This window comes from Crinia signifera, chromosome 3, assembly GCF_055691185.1.
Source record: "Crinia signifera chromosome 3, ASM5569118v1, whole genome shotgun sequence".
In the NCBI taxonomy this organism is placed as follows: Eukaryota; Metazoa; Chordata; class Amphibia; order Anura; family Myobatrachidae; genus Crinia; species Crinia signifera.
In genome coordinates, this window is record NC_139219.1 from 145,922,259 (window position 1) to 145,943,213 (window position 20,955).

Consider the following 20,955-nt stretch of genomic DNA (forward strand, 5'->3'; position numbering starts at 1 on the left):
CTCCAGGTAGAGCCCCCTTTTACATGTTATGCCAGCTAGAGCCCACTTTTCCTCTTTTTTTCTAGGTAGAGCCATCTTTAACACATTATGACAGGCAGAACCCCCTATACACGTTACACCAGAAAGATCCCCTTTATACACATTACACTAAGCAGTGCCCCATTTTTCACATTACCCCAGGCAGAGCACCTTTACACATTATGTCATTTAGAACCCTCATTACATCTTACGCCAGGCAGAGCCCCCTTATACACATTATGCCAGGAAAAGCCCACCATTACACATTACACTGGGCCGCTCACTGGTTACACATTATGCCAGACAGAGCCCTCTTTACATGTTACGCCACAGAGACATTTACACCGCTTAAGTGTGAACACTTAACTGTACAGTGAAGCCCTCGATCAATACCGGCTGCAGCATAGCTGCAAAGCTAGGAGTAGGCTGGCTATCTCTCACAGTGGCTTTGTGTGACATCACGCATCCACCGCAACCCCCCCAAAAAAGGTCTGGACACTCCTACGTTGTCCTGAATTTTTTGCTAAATTGTTCTGTCGCCATCCTCTGAATGCTCGCTCACCACCCCTTCATTCTCTCTTTACAATGCAATGCATGAAGTTCATGGCCTTGCTCACTGGTGCTTGCACAATGTAAAGATTGCCAAAAATAGCTAGCTGTGATTTTCGGTGATCTGCAGGGCTTCTTGAATTTGTCCCTATGTCAGGCATCGAGAGAGGAGGGGGAGAAAAAGAGAGAGAAAGAGAGCAGGAGGGGGTGGGAGCAGGTATTACCTGAAACCATAAGCTACAGAGGACTCTGATGGGGATGGGCACTTCCTGGTATTAGGCCCTGCCCCCTAAACACCTGCAAATTTCATCACTCAGAGTCCCCCTGCTATATTCTCCATGCAGTATTCTTTTGTGTAGGAAGGGGAAACAGTGTTGAAGGACTTTGAGGCAAACAGTGACTGGGTGCAGGGGGAGCTGTGGGCCCTTAAATAAGCCAGGGCTTCAAAGCAGCTGCACCCCCTGGGTCTTCGTTAGTTATGCCACTGACTATTGGAATGAGGACCTCACCAAAGTCACCCTAAAAGACTTAATGAAACAGGTACAGGTGTTTTCCTAACATTATCGCTGGCTACACATTACTGTTGAAAAGCAAGAAAATGGGTTCTGCTCCTCAAAATTCAGTCCAGTCCTCCACACCAAGCCAGGATTCGGAAGATAATCCAGTTCCAGACCTGTTCAGAAGTCTGGGAAGACATGCACAATGTAATATTACAAGACTTCCTAGGGCTCTCAATTCATGATGATGCTTTGCAGCAGAAGATTTTTGGCCCAAAAATAAGTTTTCTAATAATTTTAACCTTTATCAATCATCTGGACAAAGAATTAATAGAGCAGTTTTTAAAACCATGGTCATAAATAAATCTAATAATTAAAAAAATTCTGTAAGTTCCTCGGACACCACAAAAGTTGTTTCCATATCTACAAAGGTAGAACAACCTCAGATTCTAGTTCCTCTAATTTAAGGGTAACTCCTTCAGTGCCAACTGAAAGTAGATTCACAAGTTTTCTGTACCCTAAACTTTCTGAGGGTTAGCACCAACGACTAAAGGACTATCTGCTTTGTATATATTGTGGAAACACAAGTCACTTCATTAAGGACTGCTCCCTCCACAGGTAGAGAAAAAGTGATGATTCTCAACTTATAAAGGTCCAGGCTAATAAGTCATCACTAGTGGTTGTTCCGTACTCCCTTACATACAAGTTAAACAAGGATCCCAAAGATTCCCAAAAGGAGGGGCATGTCTATAACTGGGGTCCTGTGACCCAGAAAGAAAGGAGCACTGACTTGCAGTGGTTACATTCCTGTCTGGCCCCCACACAGTTGCTGCAGCACAGTCACACAGCAACCTCCTGAGTGGCCCTTCAGATTTGACTGCTGGTAACTAGTGTGCCTGTTAGAGGGTGGCTGTCTCAGCAAAATGTATTTCCCCAGCGGTCTGATGTGCAGTTTAGCGACAGAGGTGGATGGTTGGCCCCAGCTCATGACATCAATCTCAGGTAGGCAGTGAGAGAGGCTTAGCTGTGAGGACTGGAGGCAGGGCCTCTCTCCAGCTTTGTCTCTAGTATACTGTACATGCACTAAGGACATATACACTAATGATTAATCTCTGGTGATGTTTATGACCTTGTCTGGGATTATGGTCCATCATTCTGTTTTTACATTTTTATAATTACTACAAAGAAATGTGATTTAAATGTGACCTCTCTCCTTTCCTTATCTTCCCTGTACTTCTGATAAAAAATTCACTGTAGTTATTTGCTGATTTGACCACTATTGTTGTTCCTTCATTTTTGAATAATATTTATAATATTTGCTATAAGTGGCTTGAAACATACACGCTTCTATGGTTTCAATTGTTTTACCTTTATATAAATGCATTTGAGGTGCTTATACATAAATATATACAAAAACATAAACACATAGATAATAAATTAACCTGGTGGTAAGACGCTTTGACCTCTATAGTGTATATTCTCCAAAGGGTATAGTCACTAAAGTGCAGATGTTGCCCAAACTAACCAATCAAATTTTACTTATCATTTGTCTAGCAACATCTACATAATAACTAGAATCTGATTGGTTGCTATGGGCAACCCACACTTATAAACCCGCATTTTAGAAAATATACCACCAAAGGTTCACTTTATGAGGCTAATTCATAACTGCACAATAGAGATGTGCACGGGCCTTCATGTTTTTTGGTTTTGGCAAAACCACCATCGGTGTTTTGGTTAGGATTTAGTTTGAGATTTTAGGAAAGTTGATAAAAATAGCTAAAATTATGTAATTTGAACTATTTTGTATTATTAACATGACAAATATTAATTTCCAGTCATTTCCAGGCAAAGTTAACCACATTCTACAGTGTGAAATGGCACCGGAAAATTATCTGTACTCTGATTACATGAATCAAATATGGATCAGTGGGTTCTGGACATTGGGAAACACCAAAAGTACATGGCTGGGTATTAAGTATAAATTAAAAAGTGAATAATCTTCTGAATAAAAAAAATTACATTTATGGTGACAGATGCACTTTAACTCTGAAAACGACAGACTAACAGACTTATACAAATTAACATCCTACTCCTTCGGTGAAACATACAATTATACATAGCATGCAGACATCCATGTGTAAATGGGGGAAGGGGGCAGTTCAATTTTTGTGATAGCAATTGCGGTCCCTGTAACCTGCATATCCCTGTGTCTATGTTAAACTTATTGCTTGTTAATGGATAGAGTCTCTAGTTTGTCTTTTCCATTCATTTGAATATTGTTGTCTTAGGGTGTTTGTCTTCTACCAGGGATGTGACCCAGGAAACAATGCCTGCATGAACGTTGGTCTATGTCAGCGGTTCTCAAACTGTAGGTCCTGACCCCAAATTGGTCCCGACCTTCTCAGTATGGGGTCTCGACTCCATGTTTCTGACCATCAGGCCGATGATTTTTCTAATCTCAGTCAGTGATTCAAGGAGTCTGAAAAATCTGTTGAATTGTCTGTTATTGTAGACTCCTCATTTCATTTTGTGCCTCCACAATGCTGCCATGTACAGTATGTGCTGTCAGCTGACTATACATGTGATGTGATGTCCTTCTGCTGTCATTTGCTGGGGTCCTGTAATTATTTTTATTGTCTAATGGGGTCCCAGAACAAAATAGTTTGAGGACTCCTGGTCTATGTCTTAGTGGTAGAATTCATTGCACATCTAAAGATACCATACTCTGATAATTGTTATTTAGGATAATCCTGGTTAAACATGGAATACACAATTTTCCCCAATTCTCTGAATATAACAAGTTGTTTGAATAATACTGCAAATATACCATAATATACTATGACTCAGGACACTAATAATAAGTTTATTTTCTGATCACATTGAAATAAATCCTTGAAAACATTCAAATGAAAAGATTCGGTACTCTTTACTTAGAACGGCGCCCACGATTTTGATCGTGGGCATCGTTAGTAAAAAATCGCGGGCATCATAAAAAATCGCGATACCTTCACAGGTATCCGCGTCCCCTCGCGGGCTTTACAGCTGTCCGCGTCCCCTTGCGGGGCTCGCTGCGCTCGCCACGCTTCGGGCTCGGTGGCTCGCTGCGCTTGCCACACTTTCTATTCTCAACTCCACGCCAACGTGGATAGTAGGGGTATGAAAAGGTCGTAGGACGCGTACCGCCGCCCCTCGCGGGCTCGCTGCGCTCGCCGCGCTTCGGGTTCACGTTGATTGTGGGGTGGCGTTAACAATTGGGGTGGCCATTTCACACTTTAGGGTGCCTATTTGGCCTCTGTGGCCCATTTAACATTGTTTCCTATGGAAAAATCGGGTCAATTGAGGCATTGAACAGGAAAATCGGGTCAATTGAGACATTTAACATTGTTCCCTATGGGAAATCGCGGGCATCGCGTCGGTCGCATCGCACCCGATTTTTTAGTGCATGCAATGCCCACGATGGCCGCGATGGGCGCCCTTCTAGGTAAAGAGTACCAAAGATTCTACACAGATTGCAGAAGGGAACCATGGGTAAATTGTTAGTCTCAGGCTTCCATGTTACTAGCCACTATTGCATCTGCTGTAAGATGAGATAATAAAATGCAGACCATATTATCGGAGATGTCCTGGGATATCATATACCTAGAGATCCTGTTGTAGCCTTGTTTCATTATTCCCTATCCGCTTCCCAAGAAGATGCCTATATTATGGGACAAGCCTGGAAATCACCTCGGGTCCCTGATAAACAACTTGTTATAAATAAAGTTCATAAGCATTATCTATTCGAGACCGCTGATCATAGATGCAATCCCTCAGCAAACTCTACCCATTTTAAATGGACCAAGTGGAGTGATTATAGTGAGAGAATGGACATTCCCCTTGGAGTCCACCACCAGACAGATTTATCTATATTACTATCTCCTGACCATGAAGCTGAAACATGAACTATACTTCCATTCTTAGATTTATAAGGGATGTCCGTAATTCTTTTTTCTTTTTTAAATATATAATTGATATGTGCTTGGTATGCCTGGAACACACCCCTCTCCCTATGCCCTTTGACCCCGTGTCTTTATACCCTTTTGTCTCTGTCTGGTATGTCAATTCTTTTTGCTTTGTTTCCTTCCTTAAACCCCCTCTTTTGTTATTCCTTTAAACATAAGTCGGTAGTACTACCGCTGGAATTAGTATGATTTAGCTATAACTGCTCATTGACTATATTAGTTCTTGTTGCACAGTTCTGTATCATTGTGATTCTGTAATGTAAAAGCCGCTTGTTTATCTACCTGACTTAATAAAAATTTATTGTGAAAAAAAAATGCAGACTGTAGAAATAACAGGTATAGGTGAATGTTATATTTTAAATGCCTGTATTACAAAGACATGATAAATATTTGTAAATAACTGTAATGTACATTTCGCTCTGGGATTCTGACTACAAACATATTTTTAAAAGCAATTAAGTAATAAATGTATTCTTTGTTTATACTAAATGTATTAAGAGTACAATGTAATTAAGTAACCAAAAAAATATTAATAGGAACAAGGCTGCTCCATCCCCCCATCACCCTGGCCATCAGTTCCAGGTCCTCCATGTGGATCAAGGTGAGGTAGAAGCATTGTTCAAAAGGGTCAAACCAAAGTAGGCTGCGGGCACAGACAGAGTGTCACCATCTACTCTAAAGACCTGTGCTGCCCCCCTCTTCACTGAGATCTTTAATGGCCTGCATCAAATGTTCAGTTATTGTCCCTGCCTCCAAGAAATCATTAGTGAAGGACCTAAATGACTACAGACCAATTGCATTAACGTCAGTGGCCATGAAAGCATTCAAAAGGTACTGAACCATCTAAGAGAAGCGACCAACACCCATATCGACCCACTGCAGTTCACCTACCAAGCAAACAGATGCATAGAGGACACAGTCAACCTAGGACTGCACTATATCCTACAACACCTGGAACACCTAGGCACCTACACGAGGGTCCTATTAGTCAACTTCAGCTCGGCATTTAACACAATTGCCCCCTGCATCCTGCAGTCCAAACTTCTCTCCCTAGGAGTCCCAGAATCCACATGCTCCTGGATTGTGAACTTTCTGACAGCAATGAAACAGGTGGTGAAAGCCGAAGCTTTCCCGTCCAGCACAAACACGATCAGCACTGGTGCCCCCCAAGGATGTGTCCTCTCTCCACTGCTCTTCTCCCTTTACACTAATGACTGCACCTCGACTGAGCAGTCAGAAAAATTATAAAATTTGCAGATGACACCACCATCATCGGCCTAATCAAGGATGGAGATAAGTTGACACTGCACTGTAATCCACAAAAAATCCATAGTATATGGGGGATTGGTTCTAAATCCCGGCGGTCGGAATCCTGGCTTTCAATCGTGGATCACCCCCCTTGCGTGCTATGCTCGGCACACTAATTTATTCTTCTTCTATGGGTGTCGTGGACACCCACAGAGGGAGAAGTGTCGGAATTGCGGCGGTCAGGATTCCGGCGTCGGGATTTTGAACGCCGGGAGTCCGACTGCCGGGATTGTAACTGCAACCCGTATACGGGGTGTGGTACAGGGTTCCGACAGTCGGGTTCCCGACAGTCATTAGCCCGACATCGGGATCCTGACTGGCCAGACAGCATGGCGAGTGCAACAAAGTGCCTTGCAGGCTCGCTGCGCTCGCCACGCTGCTGGCAAGGTGGTTTGCTACGCTCGCCACTTATTCTATTCTCCCTCTACGGTGGCCGTCAGGAACCCGTCTGTCTGTGTTTTAACAGTCGGGATCTCAACATCGGATAAATGACTGTTGGGATCCCGACTGTCGGGACCCCGTCCGGCACCCAGTATACGCGAGTATACATGGCCAATAAAGTTCATTCTGATTCTGATTAAGATACTAAATAAGTCCTGGGTGTTTTTCAGTTGGAATACCAACATTCAGTAGCTTGTAATTAATTAATGAACCAGGTTGCCATTCAGAAAGTGCAGCCATCCGACTCACAGATCAGCTTGAAGTACTGCCAGTTAAGGTCGACATACAGTACAGTAGGTCGACAACTAAAGGGGCATAGACACACAGAGCGATTTTGTGCTCTTTTCTAAGAAATCAGACTAGATTGTTTAGAAAATAAACACAGATACTGTACCTCTATGTCAGGCATGGCCAAACTGTGGCCCTACAGCTGTTGTGAAACTACACATCCCAGCATGCCTTGCCATAGTTTTAGCATTCCCTAATAGCAAAACTGTGGCAAGGCATGATGGGACTTGTAGTTTCACAACAGCTGGAGGGCCATAGTTTGGACATGCCTGCTCTATGTGAATGCCCCTGAGCGATGGTGATGCGCATTCCCGCACATCGCTATCGGCTGCTAGTTAAGTCAGTGCAGGCAGTCAAAATGTAGTCAAATTACTTAGCAAGTGACTGCAAATCTCTCTTTGTGCACAGAATGAGTGATAGTGATCGAGATCTCTCATTATGAACCATTGCACTGCCTATTTTTTACGCAAGCAAAATTGCTTAGCAAAATCGCATAGCACAAATCACTACATGTGTATGTGCTCTCCATAGGCAATCTGGAGACCAGGAAATCCCCAATCCCTAAATAGCTCAGCAAAATAGCTCAGCACACACCTCTACATGTGTATGCCCCTTTAAGGTTGACAGGTCTCAGGTTTACAAAGGGTGAGAAGGTCAACAAAAGCATTAGGTCGACAATGAAAAGGACGATAGTCAAAAGGGCGACATGAGTTTAACACGTTTTCGTCCAGAATTTTGGCGTAAATCGACATGGACACCATTTCAGTGTATCGCGTCCCCTCGTATGGCTCACTGCGCTCACCATGCTTTGGGCACTCGCCATGCTTTGGCACACTATTTTGCCACATGCTTTGGCTCACAGACCCCACCTCTCTTACACTGCCTCTGGCAACTTGTATTAAAGTTTGGAGAGAAATAAAGTGACAGAAATAAAGTTCCAACCAACCAGATCCTGTATTTTTTTTTTTCAAACATAGCCTGTTACATTGCAGTTAGAAGCTGATTGGCTGGTATTTTATCTCCATTGACTTTATCTCTTTCTCTGAGGTTTAGTAAAAGGACCCCTTAGACTGTAAAACGTATGGGCTTATTGGCTGATATTTTATCTCTGTCCACGCTATCCATCTCCAAACTTTGATACATCTCGGCCATTAATGGAAAAATGGGGGTTTTATGAAACTTTTGATCATACAGTAAGTGACTTCAGCTCTACATTTATTGAGAACAGAGCAGGGACGTTGTTGGTAAATTGTCGCCTACCATTGCTGCCGCCCTCCACCACCAACATCAGGCTACTTTGCACCAGGGGCGAATTTAGGGATCAGGCCACCCCTAGGCACAACCTGTCACCCCCACCCCCCCATTTTCACATAATCATTGTTCAGGCTGAAGTGTGATTTTATATCTATATAATCAAACTTCAGCCACAGCGGTACTCACCTTTTTTTGTGCCTCACGGGCCTAGTGGGAAATCCGGGCCTGCTTTGCACCCCTGGTGCTTCTCCATTCATCTCTCTATCGTTCATCATTAATCCCACCTTTCAGCAATCATTAGCCTCACTTTAACTCACTAACCATCCTCCATTCATCTCTAACGCCTCATCTTCCACCTACAGTATAACTTTATTTCACTGTCAACATTCTACATTAACTCTCTTTCATTATCATATTCCTTTTTAACATCCCCCCCACCCACACTCACCCTCTTCACCCCCTTCATAATCTGTATTGCAGACTCATGAGAAACCCCCTTATAACCCTTCCTCACTTTAGACATATGATACATTGGCCAAGATAAATGTTGACATCCATATTAAGCTTTGCGTTTAATCAACCCTCAGTCCCAGAGCTGTGAAATCTCTCACACTAGTAGAACAGGGCTTTCTGTCCTGAGGAGTGCTAATCTAAACAGACTGTTCTGTACTGCTTACATAACATATTTTACATGTTTGAAATATTTTAAGTGAAAATAGAAGCAAGATTATAAAGCAATGAAATATAGTTTTCAGCACAAAAAAAAAAAACATTCAATGAATGCATTACTTAAAATGTGAATCTGGATTGATGAAGTGATTAAACCCAGTAAACTTTTTCAACCTAATCCCAATTTAATTGAGGTCATGTACCTATATTTTCCACCATGTTACGACATTCTTGTAGGTATATAAAGTAACTGAAATAAGGGAAATAATGCATGAAAGATAAAAGGAAGATAAATACAGATAGGGCCTGATTCTGGTTCACTTGCAAAAGCAAATTCTCTCACTAATGAACAAAACCATGTAACATGTGCAGAGAGAGTTCGATTTGTCTGAGTTTTGTTTCTTGCAAGGAAAATGCTGACCGCTTTATTCTTACACTGCAATAAACTGTAGACAACAGTTCGTAGTAAATCACCTCCTAAATCTAGCTCGCTCTGCACTTATTACATCTGCCCCACCTGCAGTGCACATGGTTTTGTCCATTAGAGAGAGAATTTACTTTTGCAAGTTAACTAGAATCAGGCTCTCTCTCTTTTTTTATATTCTTCTAAATACTTTTTTACACTGTTTTTACACTGCAATTTAGATTTCAGTTTGAACACACCTCACTCAAATCTAATGCCCTGTACACACAGTTCGGTTTGGTCTATTTTGATTTGATATATAAGCAAAATCAAACCAAAATCAAATGGACTTTGCATGGGTTTCAGCCGCAGTTGATGCTGATGCAGCCCTGATGCACGAGCCCGTGGCATCGAAATCCAATAGAAAAATAGACAGATCTGAACTACCCGTATTTTTCGCACCATAAGACGCACTTTTTCTCCCCAAAAAAGTGGGGAGAAAAGTGTGTGCGTCTTATGGAGCGAATACAGCAAAAAAAAACATGCAAAAAGCTCCTGGATGCTGGTGCTGCTGCACCAGCGTCTCAGGAGCTGCAACAGAGCCTGCTCCCCCCCTCCCCTGGTACAGCTTACAGAGGTCCAGACAGCGGGGTCCGTTCGGCGAATGTGATATCTTCGGCGGGGTCCCTGCGGCTGATGGGAACTAGTAGCGCTACTAGTTCCCATCCCAGAGGACTCGTCTCCCACCGCCATAGATGAAGTTTCCCAGACTGAAGGGGCACTGCAAGCCACTGCAGTGCCCCTGTACCAGAGCACAGAGCTCCGCAGCTCCAGCAGCAGCCGGTGACGTCATCACCTGGCACGCGCCGGGGTCCTTCTGGCAGTCTCTGTCAGAGCCCCCACAGAGGACGCATCACCCAGCATCATCCACAAGTGAACTCCGGTTGCTGCATGGAGCTCCATCACTCTGGCAGCACCCGGTGATGTCATCACCTGGCGCGCACCGGGCCACTGCTGGTCAGGCTTCGGGGATCGTCTGGCAGCAGAGCCGGTATCCCCATAGAGGACACAGCATCAACTATCCTCCACGAGGGACCGACTGTCACGACGTGGGACACATCCACAAGACTTGCTCAAGGTAAACCAGGGGCTGTGATTAGGGACACCAGCTCCCTCCCCTCAGAGTGATCCACTACTCCATCACTGCAGTGATATTGACGTGCCCACCCCCGTACCCAGCAGCATCCCTGTCCCGCTCCCCAGCCAGGCCCCCCACACAGCGGCCAGTCCCTGGGGTCACTCAAACTAAAGTCCAGAAATAGCCGCTGTCTGCTTACACAAGGGCTGCACTCTGACATGTCACTCCACATACTGTACACTGACATGTATTGCACTATTTGGTTCAGAATATTTTTTTTACTGTTTTCCTCCTCTAAAACTAGGTGCGTCTTATGGTCAGGTGCGTCTTATAGAGCGAAAAATACGGTATATAGTCCAAGTCGAATGTATTTTGCTTGCTGTTTGATTCGATCCCAATCGAATCGGATCGAATCGCAAGCAAAATTGCACCATGTGAACACCTCTTAACTCTCTCTGCACATGTTACATCTGCAGCGCACATGGTTTTACCCATTGGAAAAAGATGGGTAATCAGACCCTATAATTGGATTCACGCTTCTGTGTTTATGATAGTCTGGCTAATTTAATTTGAGTTAGCTGACGATGAATTTATAGAGCTAAAGAAAAATCGAAAGGTGCCCATGCAGAAAGCCTTTTTTTGTCACTTTGGAACTAACAATGACCCCATGTGAATGACAGGACCACAGCTAGAGACTGAAGATGTAATCTAACTAGTACTAATAACTGGGATATCTATATAGCCAGAGGGAGTGAGCACAGGTGCAGCGTGTGTCCAGTGGGCCATGCATACGTGCCTCAGAGGTATTTCAGCAAATCCACCTTTAATGAAAGAGGCAAGGGGTCATGTTGTGGTGCACATTTTTTGTAGGACTTTTCTGAGAAAGGTGAAGCAGCTGACTTAGTATTATGTACAGAACAGAAATGATCTGCACAAATATAGAAGTCTCGTAGCTTAAACCAATGGCACACTTTAGAATACAGGTTTGCTTCAAGCAGATCATTTATTTTGTAACGCACTAATGCATGCCTTCTACAGATTTACAGTGTTTTCATAATATTTAAAGTTTATTAGCCATGTCCCTTTAAAGTAAATAATAAAAGCTAATTAAACCCTAATTAATGCTATAATAGCATGTGACGGCAGTACAGGGCAATGCTGTTTTTTAGACAAATATTTCCAAGCTCATTAGAATCCGTATAGATAGCAATAATATTACGGAGAGAGGATTACTGTAAGTGTGGTACCTGTCTGTCATCACATCATTTAATTAACATACTGTAAGCTGGAACCCAGGAATGCCAGGAACATTCAACAAATTTGCGTCCAGCACCAGCGTGAAGACCTTTATTTTAATGCAGCTGTTACAGATTTGCCTATTTCGCACTCATTTTATTGGTTCAACCCCATTTAATTCTAGCCGTTTGCTCAACTTGTAAACCTATAGAATCATTTTAAATTGGTTGGCTGGAAGTGTCTGGGAAAAAAAGATTGCGCTCTCTCTCCTTGTGTTTTCACAACAGAAATTACCACATTAACTCTACGTTTGCCAGGTACCCAAATTCAACGTAAAAATGATGACACATGCTACATTCTAGCTGACCAAGATATAACATAGATATTGCAGGACTCCTAATGTATCATTTTTCTTATAATGGAAAATAAAAAGCTTTTTAATTCTCTATTCTGCGGCTTAGACATAACAGAAGTTAAACAAAAACTAAATGCTGAGTATTGAACTCAGCATACTGACTCTCATTAGAGCAAACTGTCACTGATTAGATAAAAAATGCATGTAGTCTTGCAGATTAAAAAAAAAACAAAGAAATGGAGAAATTGATTTGCAGGCTATGCAGGGTATTATATAACATGGTTTAAAATGCTTACTCTAGTAGCTGGCTGTTTTAGTAGAGAATTTAGAGATATGTGCCGTGGCAGCTCTAGAGGTGGGGCTGCAGGACAGTTCAAAATTCAAATAGCATTAGCCATCAGGGGGGGCACAGAGAGCAGCTGCAGGCTCAAGCAAGACTAACTGGCCACTGCCGCAGTAAGAAACCCCGGCCGCTGACTCCCCCCCCCCCCCCCCCGGGCCCCTGTCTCCAGCCAGGGCCGGCGCCACCACTAGGCAGCTTTATGCATTTGCCTAGGGCGCCGGCCACCGGAGGGCGTAAGATGGAGAAGGTGTCCCCCCCCCTTGATGATATGGAGCCGGGTGAGCGGTAAGGTAACTGTCTCCCCCCCCCCCCGTAGAGCAACTTCGCGCCCGCCGCCGCATTGCCTGCCCCCCGGTGGAGTGTCTCATCAATCACTGCGTGCACTGTCTCCTGCAGTGCACGCACACACACACCCCCGCGTCCTGACTCCTGCGTGTCCTGGATGGTATGGAGGGATGAGTGCTAACTATCTTCTCCTGACTCCCCCCCAGCCACGCCGCAACTCCCGGCACACAGGGCCGGCGCCACCACTAGGCAGCCTTAGGCATTTGCCTAGGGCGCCGGCCACTGGAGGGCGCAATTTGAAGCAGGTCCGTCCCCCCTGGATGGAGGTGAGTGGCGGCAGCATCCGCAACTTTTCCTATGTGGACCCGTTCCCCTGCCCACCCCTGGCGTTCTGTATCCCCTGACACCCCCCACCCCTGACAACCCCCCCTTGAAGGACGCAGCGGCATCCCAGCACCCCCCCTGTGAGGAGCGGCTGGCCTGCTGCCGCAATACCTGGACCCCCCCCTCCCCCCCTGTGTGGAGCAACTAAATACCCGGGACCCGGTGCCGGCAACCCCCCCCCCCCCCCCCCCCGTGAAGCGGCTGGTCTGCCGCCCCGATGCCCGGAACCCCACCACAACCCCCAGGGGAGCAGGTGAGGGAGCCGGCAGGTGTGGAGCGTCTGGTCTGCCGAAATAACATGACCCCCGGGGAGCAGGTGAGCGCCGGAGCACCCCCACCCGCCTGGGGCGCTCCGGTGTCCCCCCGCATCCCCCCGCATGCCGCATTGCCTGGTTCTTCCCCCCCCCAGCCGCGCCGCAAGTCCCGACACCCCCACTGGAGCGAGTGAGCACCAGGGAGCCCCCCCGCCTGGGGCGCTTAGGCGGCCTGCACCGGCCCTGTCTCCAGCCCCCTGCCACTCTAATATGCTACAGCTGTCACTTGCCGCGGATCGGATCTCTATAATGGTTCCGATCCGCAGCGCAGCTCCCCACTCTACTGCAGTGCACACTGACAGTTCACGTCAGGTGCCTGCTGCAGAGCTATCCAGGACAGCTGAGCTGATATGTGAATCTGCAGCCTGCTGGACCCTGATTGGGTGGTGTGCAGGCTGCCCGAAGGAAGGAGGCGGGATCTCTGAAGCATGGGACCCGATGTCAGTATCAGCAGCACAAGACAAGTAAGACTGGCTAACTTTTAGATTATGCATTACATATATATGTGTGTGTATATAATATATATATATATATATATATATATATATATATATATATATATATATATATATATATATATATATATAGATAGATTTATTTATTTATTTATTTGCAGTTTCTTATATAGCGCAGCAGATTCCGTTGCGCTTTACAATAGTAAACAGTGATAAAACAAACTGGGTAACAGACAGATAGATAGATAGATAGATAGATAGATAGATAGATAGATAGAGAGAGAGAGAAAACCTTGACAAAATCGCACTCATTAGAGTATAAGATAATGCAGGGTGCCGGTCAGGAAATAGACAACAAATTCTTGATAGGTATCCAAGCTGCAAGCAGCAAAGTCACAAAGTAAGTGGGCCAGCAACACCAAGTAAATAATATATGGCTCTTTTTAATCCAACATCAGACAGAAGTATCCATCAATACATTCCCCTTGCTTGAATGGGGACAAAAAACATAACAGTCATATACTATATATATATATATATATATATATATATATATATATATATATATATATATATATATATATATATATATATATATATATATATATATATATATATACACACACACACACACGTGTGTGTGTATATTTATATATACAGTATGTGTGTACAGTATATATATATATATATATATATATATATATATATATATATATATATATATATATATATATATATATATATATGAACACCTCCTAAAACAAATAGAGGGGGCGCTTCATGGTGTATTAACGTTTATTAAAAGACGTGGAAATCACTTAAAATTTTCTCTCACACAGAGAAATTTGTACCCGTACCGAATATTTCATCCGGTGTGGGCTAAAATACCACAAGGTTTAGTCATATAATCCACTGGCTCAACAGCATGCTTTAACAGTGTGCAGTGTAAGACTCACGAAACCGAAGGAAACCAACAGGCACGAGCGTCCCACAGCACACCGGCGTCTCAGCGTCTTGGCAGCGAGGTAGAGTCCAGCAGGTACAAGGATGCGTCACACAGACCACGCCCCTACGCGTTTCGTCAATGGACTTCGTCAGTGGGGTGGTCTGCGTGACGCTGCATCACTTACTTATAGCAATATACAGGTGTCAGTCATTAGAGCTTCCCTGTTTCTCTAGTACGGGGAATTGCCACCTGTGGGTGATCCGCTTTGCTAAGCGGCTTTTAGCAATAATCACCAGTGGAACTTTATTGTCGGACACATGTTAAAAAAATATACAATAAAATCTTATTTTTTATATATAAAACAAATCCCAACTGGATTCCTAACAGTTACATAGGATAGGAGTGAGTGTTTAAGGGCTAATTCGTCACAAGCAGTTTTAGTGTTTGTTAGTAATACCGCAGTTCTGCCAAAGATGGATTTTACGGCAGACTGCTTAATACATCAATTGCATATCAAATGCAGGATTATCATAAAAGATATATATATATATATATAAAGGAAAAAACAATTTGCTGAAGAGGAGCGTGCATGATTATTCACGCACAGATACCTTACTAGCAAGCGGGTATAGCGGTGTATTTTCCCGTTAATTGAGAAGCTGGGAATCTCCTTACATATAAAGAGCAGCAAGTACATGAGACATTGTCGAAGGTAGACTCAATCATAATTGATATTCAATACAAGAAGAAAACATTTTTTCACTTATTGGAGATATTACATGTTCTAGTATCATATGGGGAAGTTTAACCCTCATCACAGCCAATGTCGCTATCAACCAGTTCTACATAAATATACTCTGACGTTCTACACGATCTCAGCGATAACGGGCTGAGAGTACAGACTTAGTGAGATGTTTATCAGAAAAAATATATATATATAGAAGACACTGTCGGGACTAAGAACATTCATCATTGACATTATATAGCAGCATTATACATTCATTATTGACATTATATAGCAGCGGACAAAAGTTTTTTTTTTTTTTTTCATATATAAGCAAGAGACCGTTCATGCTTTTTTTGCGTATATAGGAGATAGTGCACATTCTGATATATTATAAAGGAATTTTAACCTCATCACAACTAATATGGCTATCCACCAATTCTAGCTAGATGCACTCTAGAGTACTGTATATTCCCAGCGATCACGGGCTGAGATTTCATCATACTCAGATATTAGACCAATACCTGTCGGAAGCAACAAATGCTTCCGACAGGTATTGGTCTAATATCTGAGTATGATGAAATCTCAGCCCGTGATCGCTGGGAATATACAGTACTCTAGAGTGCATCTAGCTAGAATTGGTGGATAGCCATATTAGTTGTGATGAGGTTAAAATTCCTTTATAATATATCAGAATGTGCACTATCTCCTATATACGCAAAAAAAGCATGAACGGTCTCTTGCTTATATATGGAAAAAAAAAAAAAAAAAACTTTTGTCCGCTGCTATATAATGTCAATAATGAATGTATAATGCTGCTATATAATGTCAATGATGAATGTTCTTAGTCCCGACAGGGTCTTCTATATATATATATTTTTTCTGATAAACATCTCACTAAGTCTGTACTCTCAGCCCGTTATCGCTGAGATCGTGTAGAACGTCAGAGTATATTTATGTAGAACTGGTTGATAGCGACATTGGCTGTGATGAGGGTTAAACTTCCATATATGATACTAGAACATGTAATATCTCCAATAAGTGAAAAAATGTTTTCTTCTTGTATTGAATATCAATTATGATTGAGTCTACCTTCGACAATGTCTCATGTACTTGCTGCTCTTTATATGTAAGGAGATTCCCAGCTTCTCAATTAACGGGAAAATACACCGCTATACCCGCTTGCTAGTAAGGTATCTGTGCGTGAATAATCATGCACGCTCCTCTTCAGCAAATTGTTTTTTCCTTTATATATATATATATATATATATATATATATATATATATATATATATATATATATATATATATATATATATATCTTTTATGATAATCCTGCATTTGATATGCAATTGATGTATTAAGCAGTCTGCCGTAAAATCCATCTTTGGCAGAACTGCGGTATTACTAACAAACACTAAAACTGCTTGTGACGAATTAGCCCTTAAACACTCACTCCTATCCTATGTAACTGTTAGGAATCCAGTTGGGATTTGTTTTATATATAAAAAATAAGATTTTATTGTATATTTTTTTAACATGTGTCCGACAATAAAGTTCCACTGGTGATTATTGCTAAAAGCCGCTTAGCAAAGCGGATCACCCACAGGTGGCAATTCCCCGTACTAGAGAAACAGGGAAGCTCTAATGACTGACACCTGTATATTGCTATAAGTAAGTGATGCAGCGTCACGCAGACCACCCCACTGACGAAGTCCATTGACGAAACGCGTAGGGGCGTGGTCTGTGTGACGCATCCTTGTACCTGCTGGACTCTACCTCGCTGCCAAGACGCTGAGACGCCGGTGTGCTGTGGGACGCTCGTGCCTGTTGGTTTCCTTCGGTTTCGTGAGTCTTACACTGCACACTGTTAAAGCATGCTGTTGAGCCAGTGGATTATATGACTAAACCTTGTGGTATTTTGGCCCACACCGGATGAAATATTCGGTACGGGTACAAATTTCTCTGTGTGAGAGAAAATTTTAAGTGATTTCCACGTCTTTTAATAAACGTTAATACACCATGAAGCGCCCCCTCTATTTGTTTTAGGAGGTGTTCACATTGAAGGTCCCGTGGGAATCGGGTCAGTTTGGAGGGGAGCTGCAATCAATACAGCCGGTGTTGGTGTGGACTTTCAAAGGAACTTTGTGGTTCTTTGAAAAGAACGGACTTTTTAATAGTGTCAGCGCACCTATATACTTGTATCAATATATATATATATATATATATATATATATATATATATATATATATATACTGTATATATATATATATCTATATGTGTGAAAAAATTGGATGAGGGGCGCCACTTGTGTGTTCCGATTGGACAATTATTTTTTTATTATTATTTAAAAAACAATGTTCCCTCACAAAGGGCGTCAGCCAGTCTTTAAGAAAGAGAGTATTGGTATATTACTCAAAAATGGAAATGTGTACAATGGATAAAGAGGCGGCGACTATTGTTTTAAGGTAGTCTGGAAATGGAGAAAGATGGTCAGTGAATGAGAATTGGGTAAATAAATATAAAAATATTTTATTTATGACACTACAGTAAAATGAAAATATAAAAAGAAGAAAATTGTATGTAAAAATCTTATATATAAAAATTCTTTAAAAAAAGATTCTTATAAACACAATTATAAAATGAGAATTGGACATGAATAAAGTGATTAAGTGCTTATCTTAAAGAGAAGATTCTGGAGGCTAGGAACACCCAACGCGTTTCGTCCTGTCTGACTTCATCAAGGGGTGAGTTAAGACTGAGACCAGGCTCCTATTTATACCTATATGTCTGCCTCTTTACTGCTGACATCATATCCTGTCATTAATTAGTCAGTGAGCTGGATGATCATAACTAGTTATGGTGGGTATACAATACACATCCCATTGGATACAGCATAGTCCCCCTAGCTGGGGCGCTATGTTTAAAAGGTGCACCGCTTATATAAACATGTATAAAACACTAAATTTAGTAAATATGCGGCATTTCCGCCACACTTCCGGTATCCCGGAATCGGTAATGCGCATGCGCGGCCCGTCATCAGCCGCGATACAGTCTGTGCCACACTTCCTTTTGTGTGTGCGTGCATGAATCATGTCCCCCGGACCGCTCGTTCCATCTATGTAGTAGTATCACATTGAATCGGATATGTCTGTGTATTAGGGATCCCGGCGGCCATTTTCTTGAAGCTTTTAGTATTTCTTTTATTCAGAGATTACCGCGGCCATCTTGCCTAGGTTTCATATGCCGGTTTTTCATCATAGAGAGAAACAGATATACATAGTAACTTATCAAATCAGTTTTTATGCGGACAGTTTAGTGAATAATAATAATGAGGATTCATATGCCTCGTGATTTAATATAAAGTGCTGGTGCATGCCAAATTATTTAAGGGCTATGTTAATTATTATTAATTTTCATAAATAAGGTGAAGTGTGCTGTATCTTTATATATATCAATAGTGACAATAGTACAATTAGTTAAATAAATATTTATTTAGATATATAAAGTGCTTATGTGCCTATAGGGTCTATTTGTTATTCAAAAGGTTATAACCATAGTTCCATGTTACAATGTCACGTTCTGTTACTACATCACCAGGTTTTCCCAAGAGGTCTCCCATCTTGGTACTGCCCTGGCCCAACACTGCTTAGCTTCCAAGATCGGACGAGATTGGGCGTCTCAGAGTGTGGTTTGACTGTAGGACAAAACAATGGATACTTGTGGAAGGAATTTATTGATAGTGAATGCTTAATAGGTGCATATAGTGAAAGGTGGTAAGAAGAGGGCTAAATGAACCTTATAAAAACAGGGCGATTTCATAACTCTCGTTAAAGCCGAGTGGGTGCATCGTATTAAGTTCAAATATCCAATACATTTCTCTTTGTGAGAGTTTGTTTGCCAGGTCGTCTCCTCTGGGCCCAAGTCTGACCCATTCAATTGCTTTGAATGTTAGTCCCTCTGGGTTTGCATCGTGATGATTCAGGAAATGTCTATAGATGGCATGACTGTCTATTTTATTTTTAATGTTCCTGCTATGTTCCTGTATCCGCAATTTCAGCACTCTTTTCGTTTTTCCGACATATTTTAAATGACATGGGCATTCAAGCACGTAGATAACTGAAGTTGTATTGCAGTTCATATATTCTTTAATCCTGAATTCTTTGCTATTATCGGAGTTGGTAAAGGTCTTTCTGTTAGGGTGGACATGCTTGCAGATATTGCACTTCCCACATTTGTATGATCCTACACACTTAATTGCAGATTTATTTTGAGTTCTTGTGGGAAGTAATAGGCTGGGTGCCAGAATGTCTTTGAGATTTTTGGATTTTCTGAAGATGACATCGGGATTAGGTGGTATGATTTCTTTAAGTGTTGGGTCCATGAGTAAAATGTTCCAATGTTTTTTGAGGCATTGTTTTATTTTGGCTTCATGCTGACTGTAGGTGGTCACGAAGGCTACTGTGTCTTTTTTCTCCCTCTTCTCCTTATAATCCAATAGGCTCTCTCTGTTGATGTCGTTAATTCTTTCAACAGCTTCTTGGAGTATTCTGGTAGGATATTCTTTCTCCTCAAACCTTTCTCTGTACATTTCCAGTTGGGTTGAACAGTCTTCATCTATATTGCAATTTCTCCTGATACGGTAAAATTGGGAGTAAGGAATATTGTTCTTCCATTTTCGCAAATGGCTGCTCTTATAATGTAAGTAGCTATTAGTGTCGACTGTTTTAATGTAATTTTTGGTTGTGACTTGAGTCCCCTCTCCTATTATTACCAGGTCCAGGAATTCAATTTGGATGTTATTTATATTCGAGGTGAAACGGAGGTTCAATTGGTTGTTATCTATGTACATTAAAAATTCAGAAAAAAGTGTTTCAGTGCCTTCCCATATTATTAAAATGTCATCAATGTACCTTTTATAAAATCTGATGTTTTCTTTAAAAGCATGATCTGTGTAGATAAAACGCCTCTCCCAGTTCCCCATAAAAAGGTTGGCGAAGCTGGGTGCAAAGATGGTACCCATTGCTGTCCCGCATTTCTGAAGATAAAACTGATCTAGAAATTTAAAATAATTGTGACTTAAAATATATTCAATTGTGTCACAAATGAATTTCTTGTGTTGAGGGGTCAGGGTATCGTCTTCTTCCAAAAATTCTTTACATGCTTCAATGCCCAACTGGTGTCCAATACATGTGTATAGTGACTGTACGTCAATTGTGACCCAGTGGTATGTGTCCTTCCAGTTAAAATTCTTTAAAAGATTTAAGACTGCAGTGGTATCTTTAAGGTATGCTGGGAGTTCCTTGACGTATTTACTTAAAAAAAATTATATACAGTACGTGT

General features: G+C 42.1%; 1 pseudogene; it reads right to left on the reverse strand.

The window, feature by feature from the left end:
* Positions 1 to 19,197: 19,197 nt before the first annotated feature.
* Positions 19,198 to 19,317, reverse strand: LOC146066021 (5S ribosomal RNA; annotated as a pseudogene).
* Between the last annotated feature and the right edge of the window lie 1,638 nt (positions 19,318 to 20,955).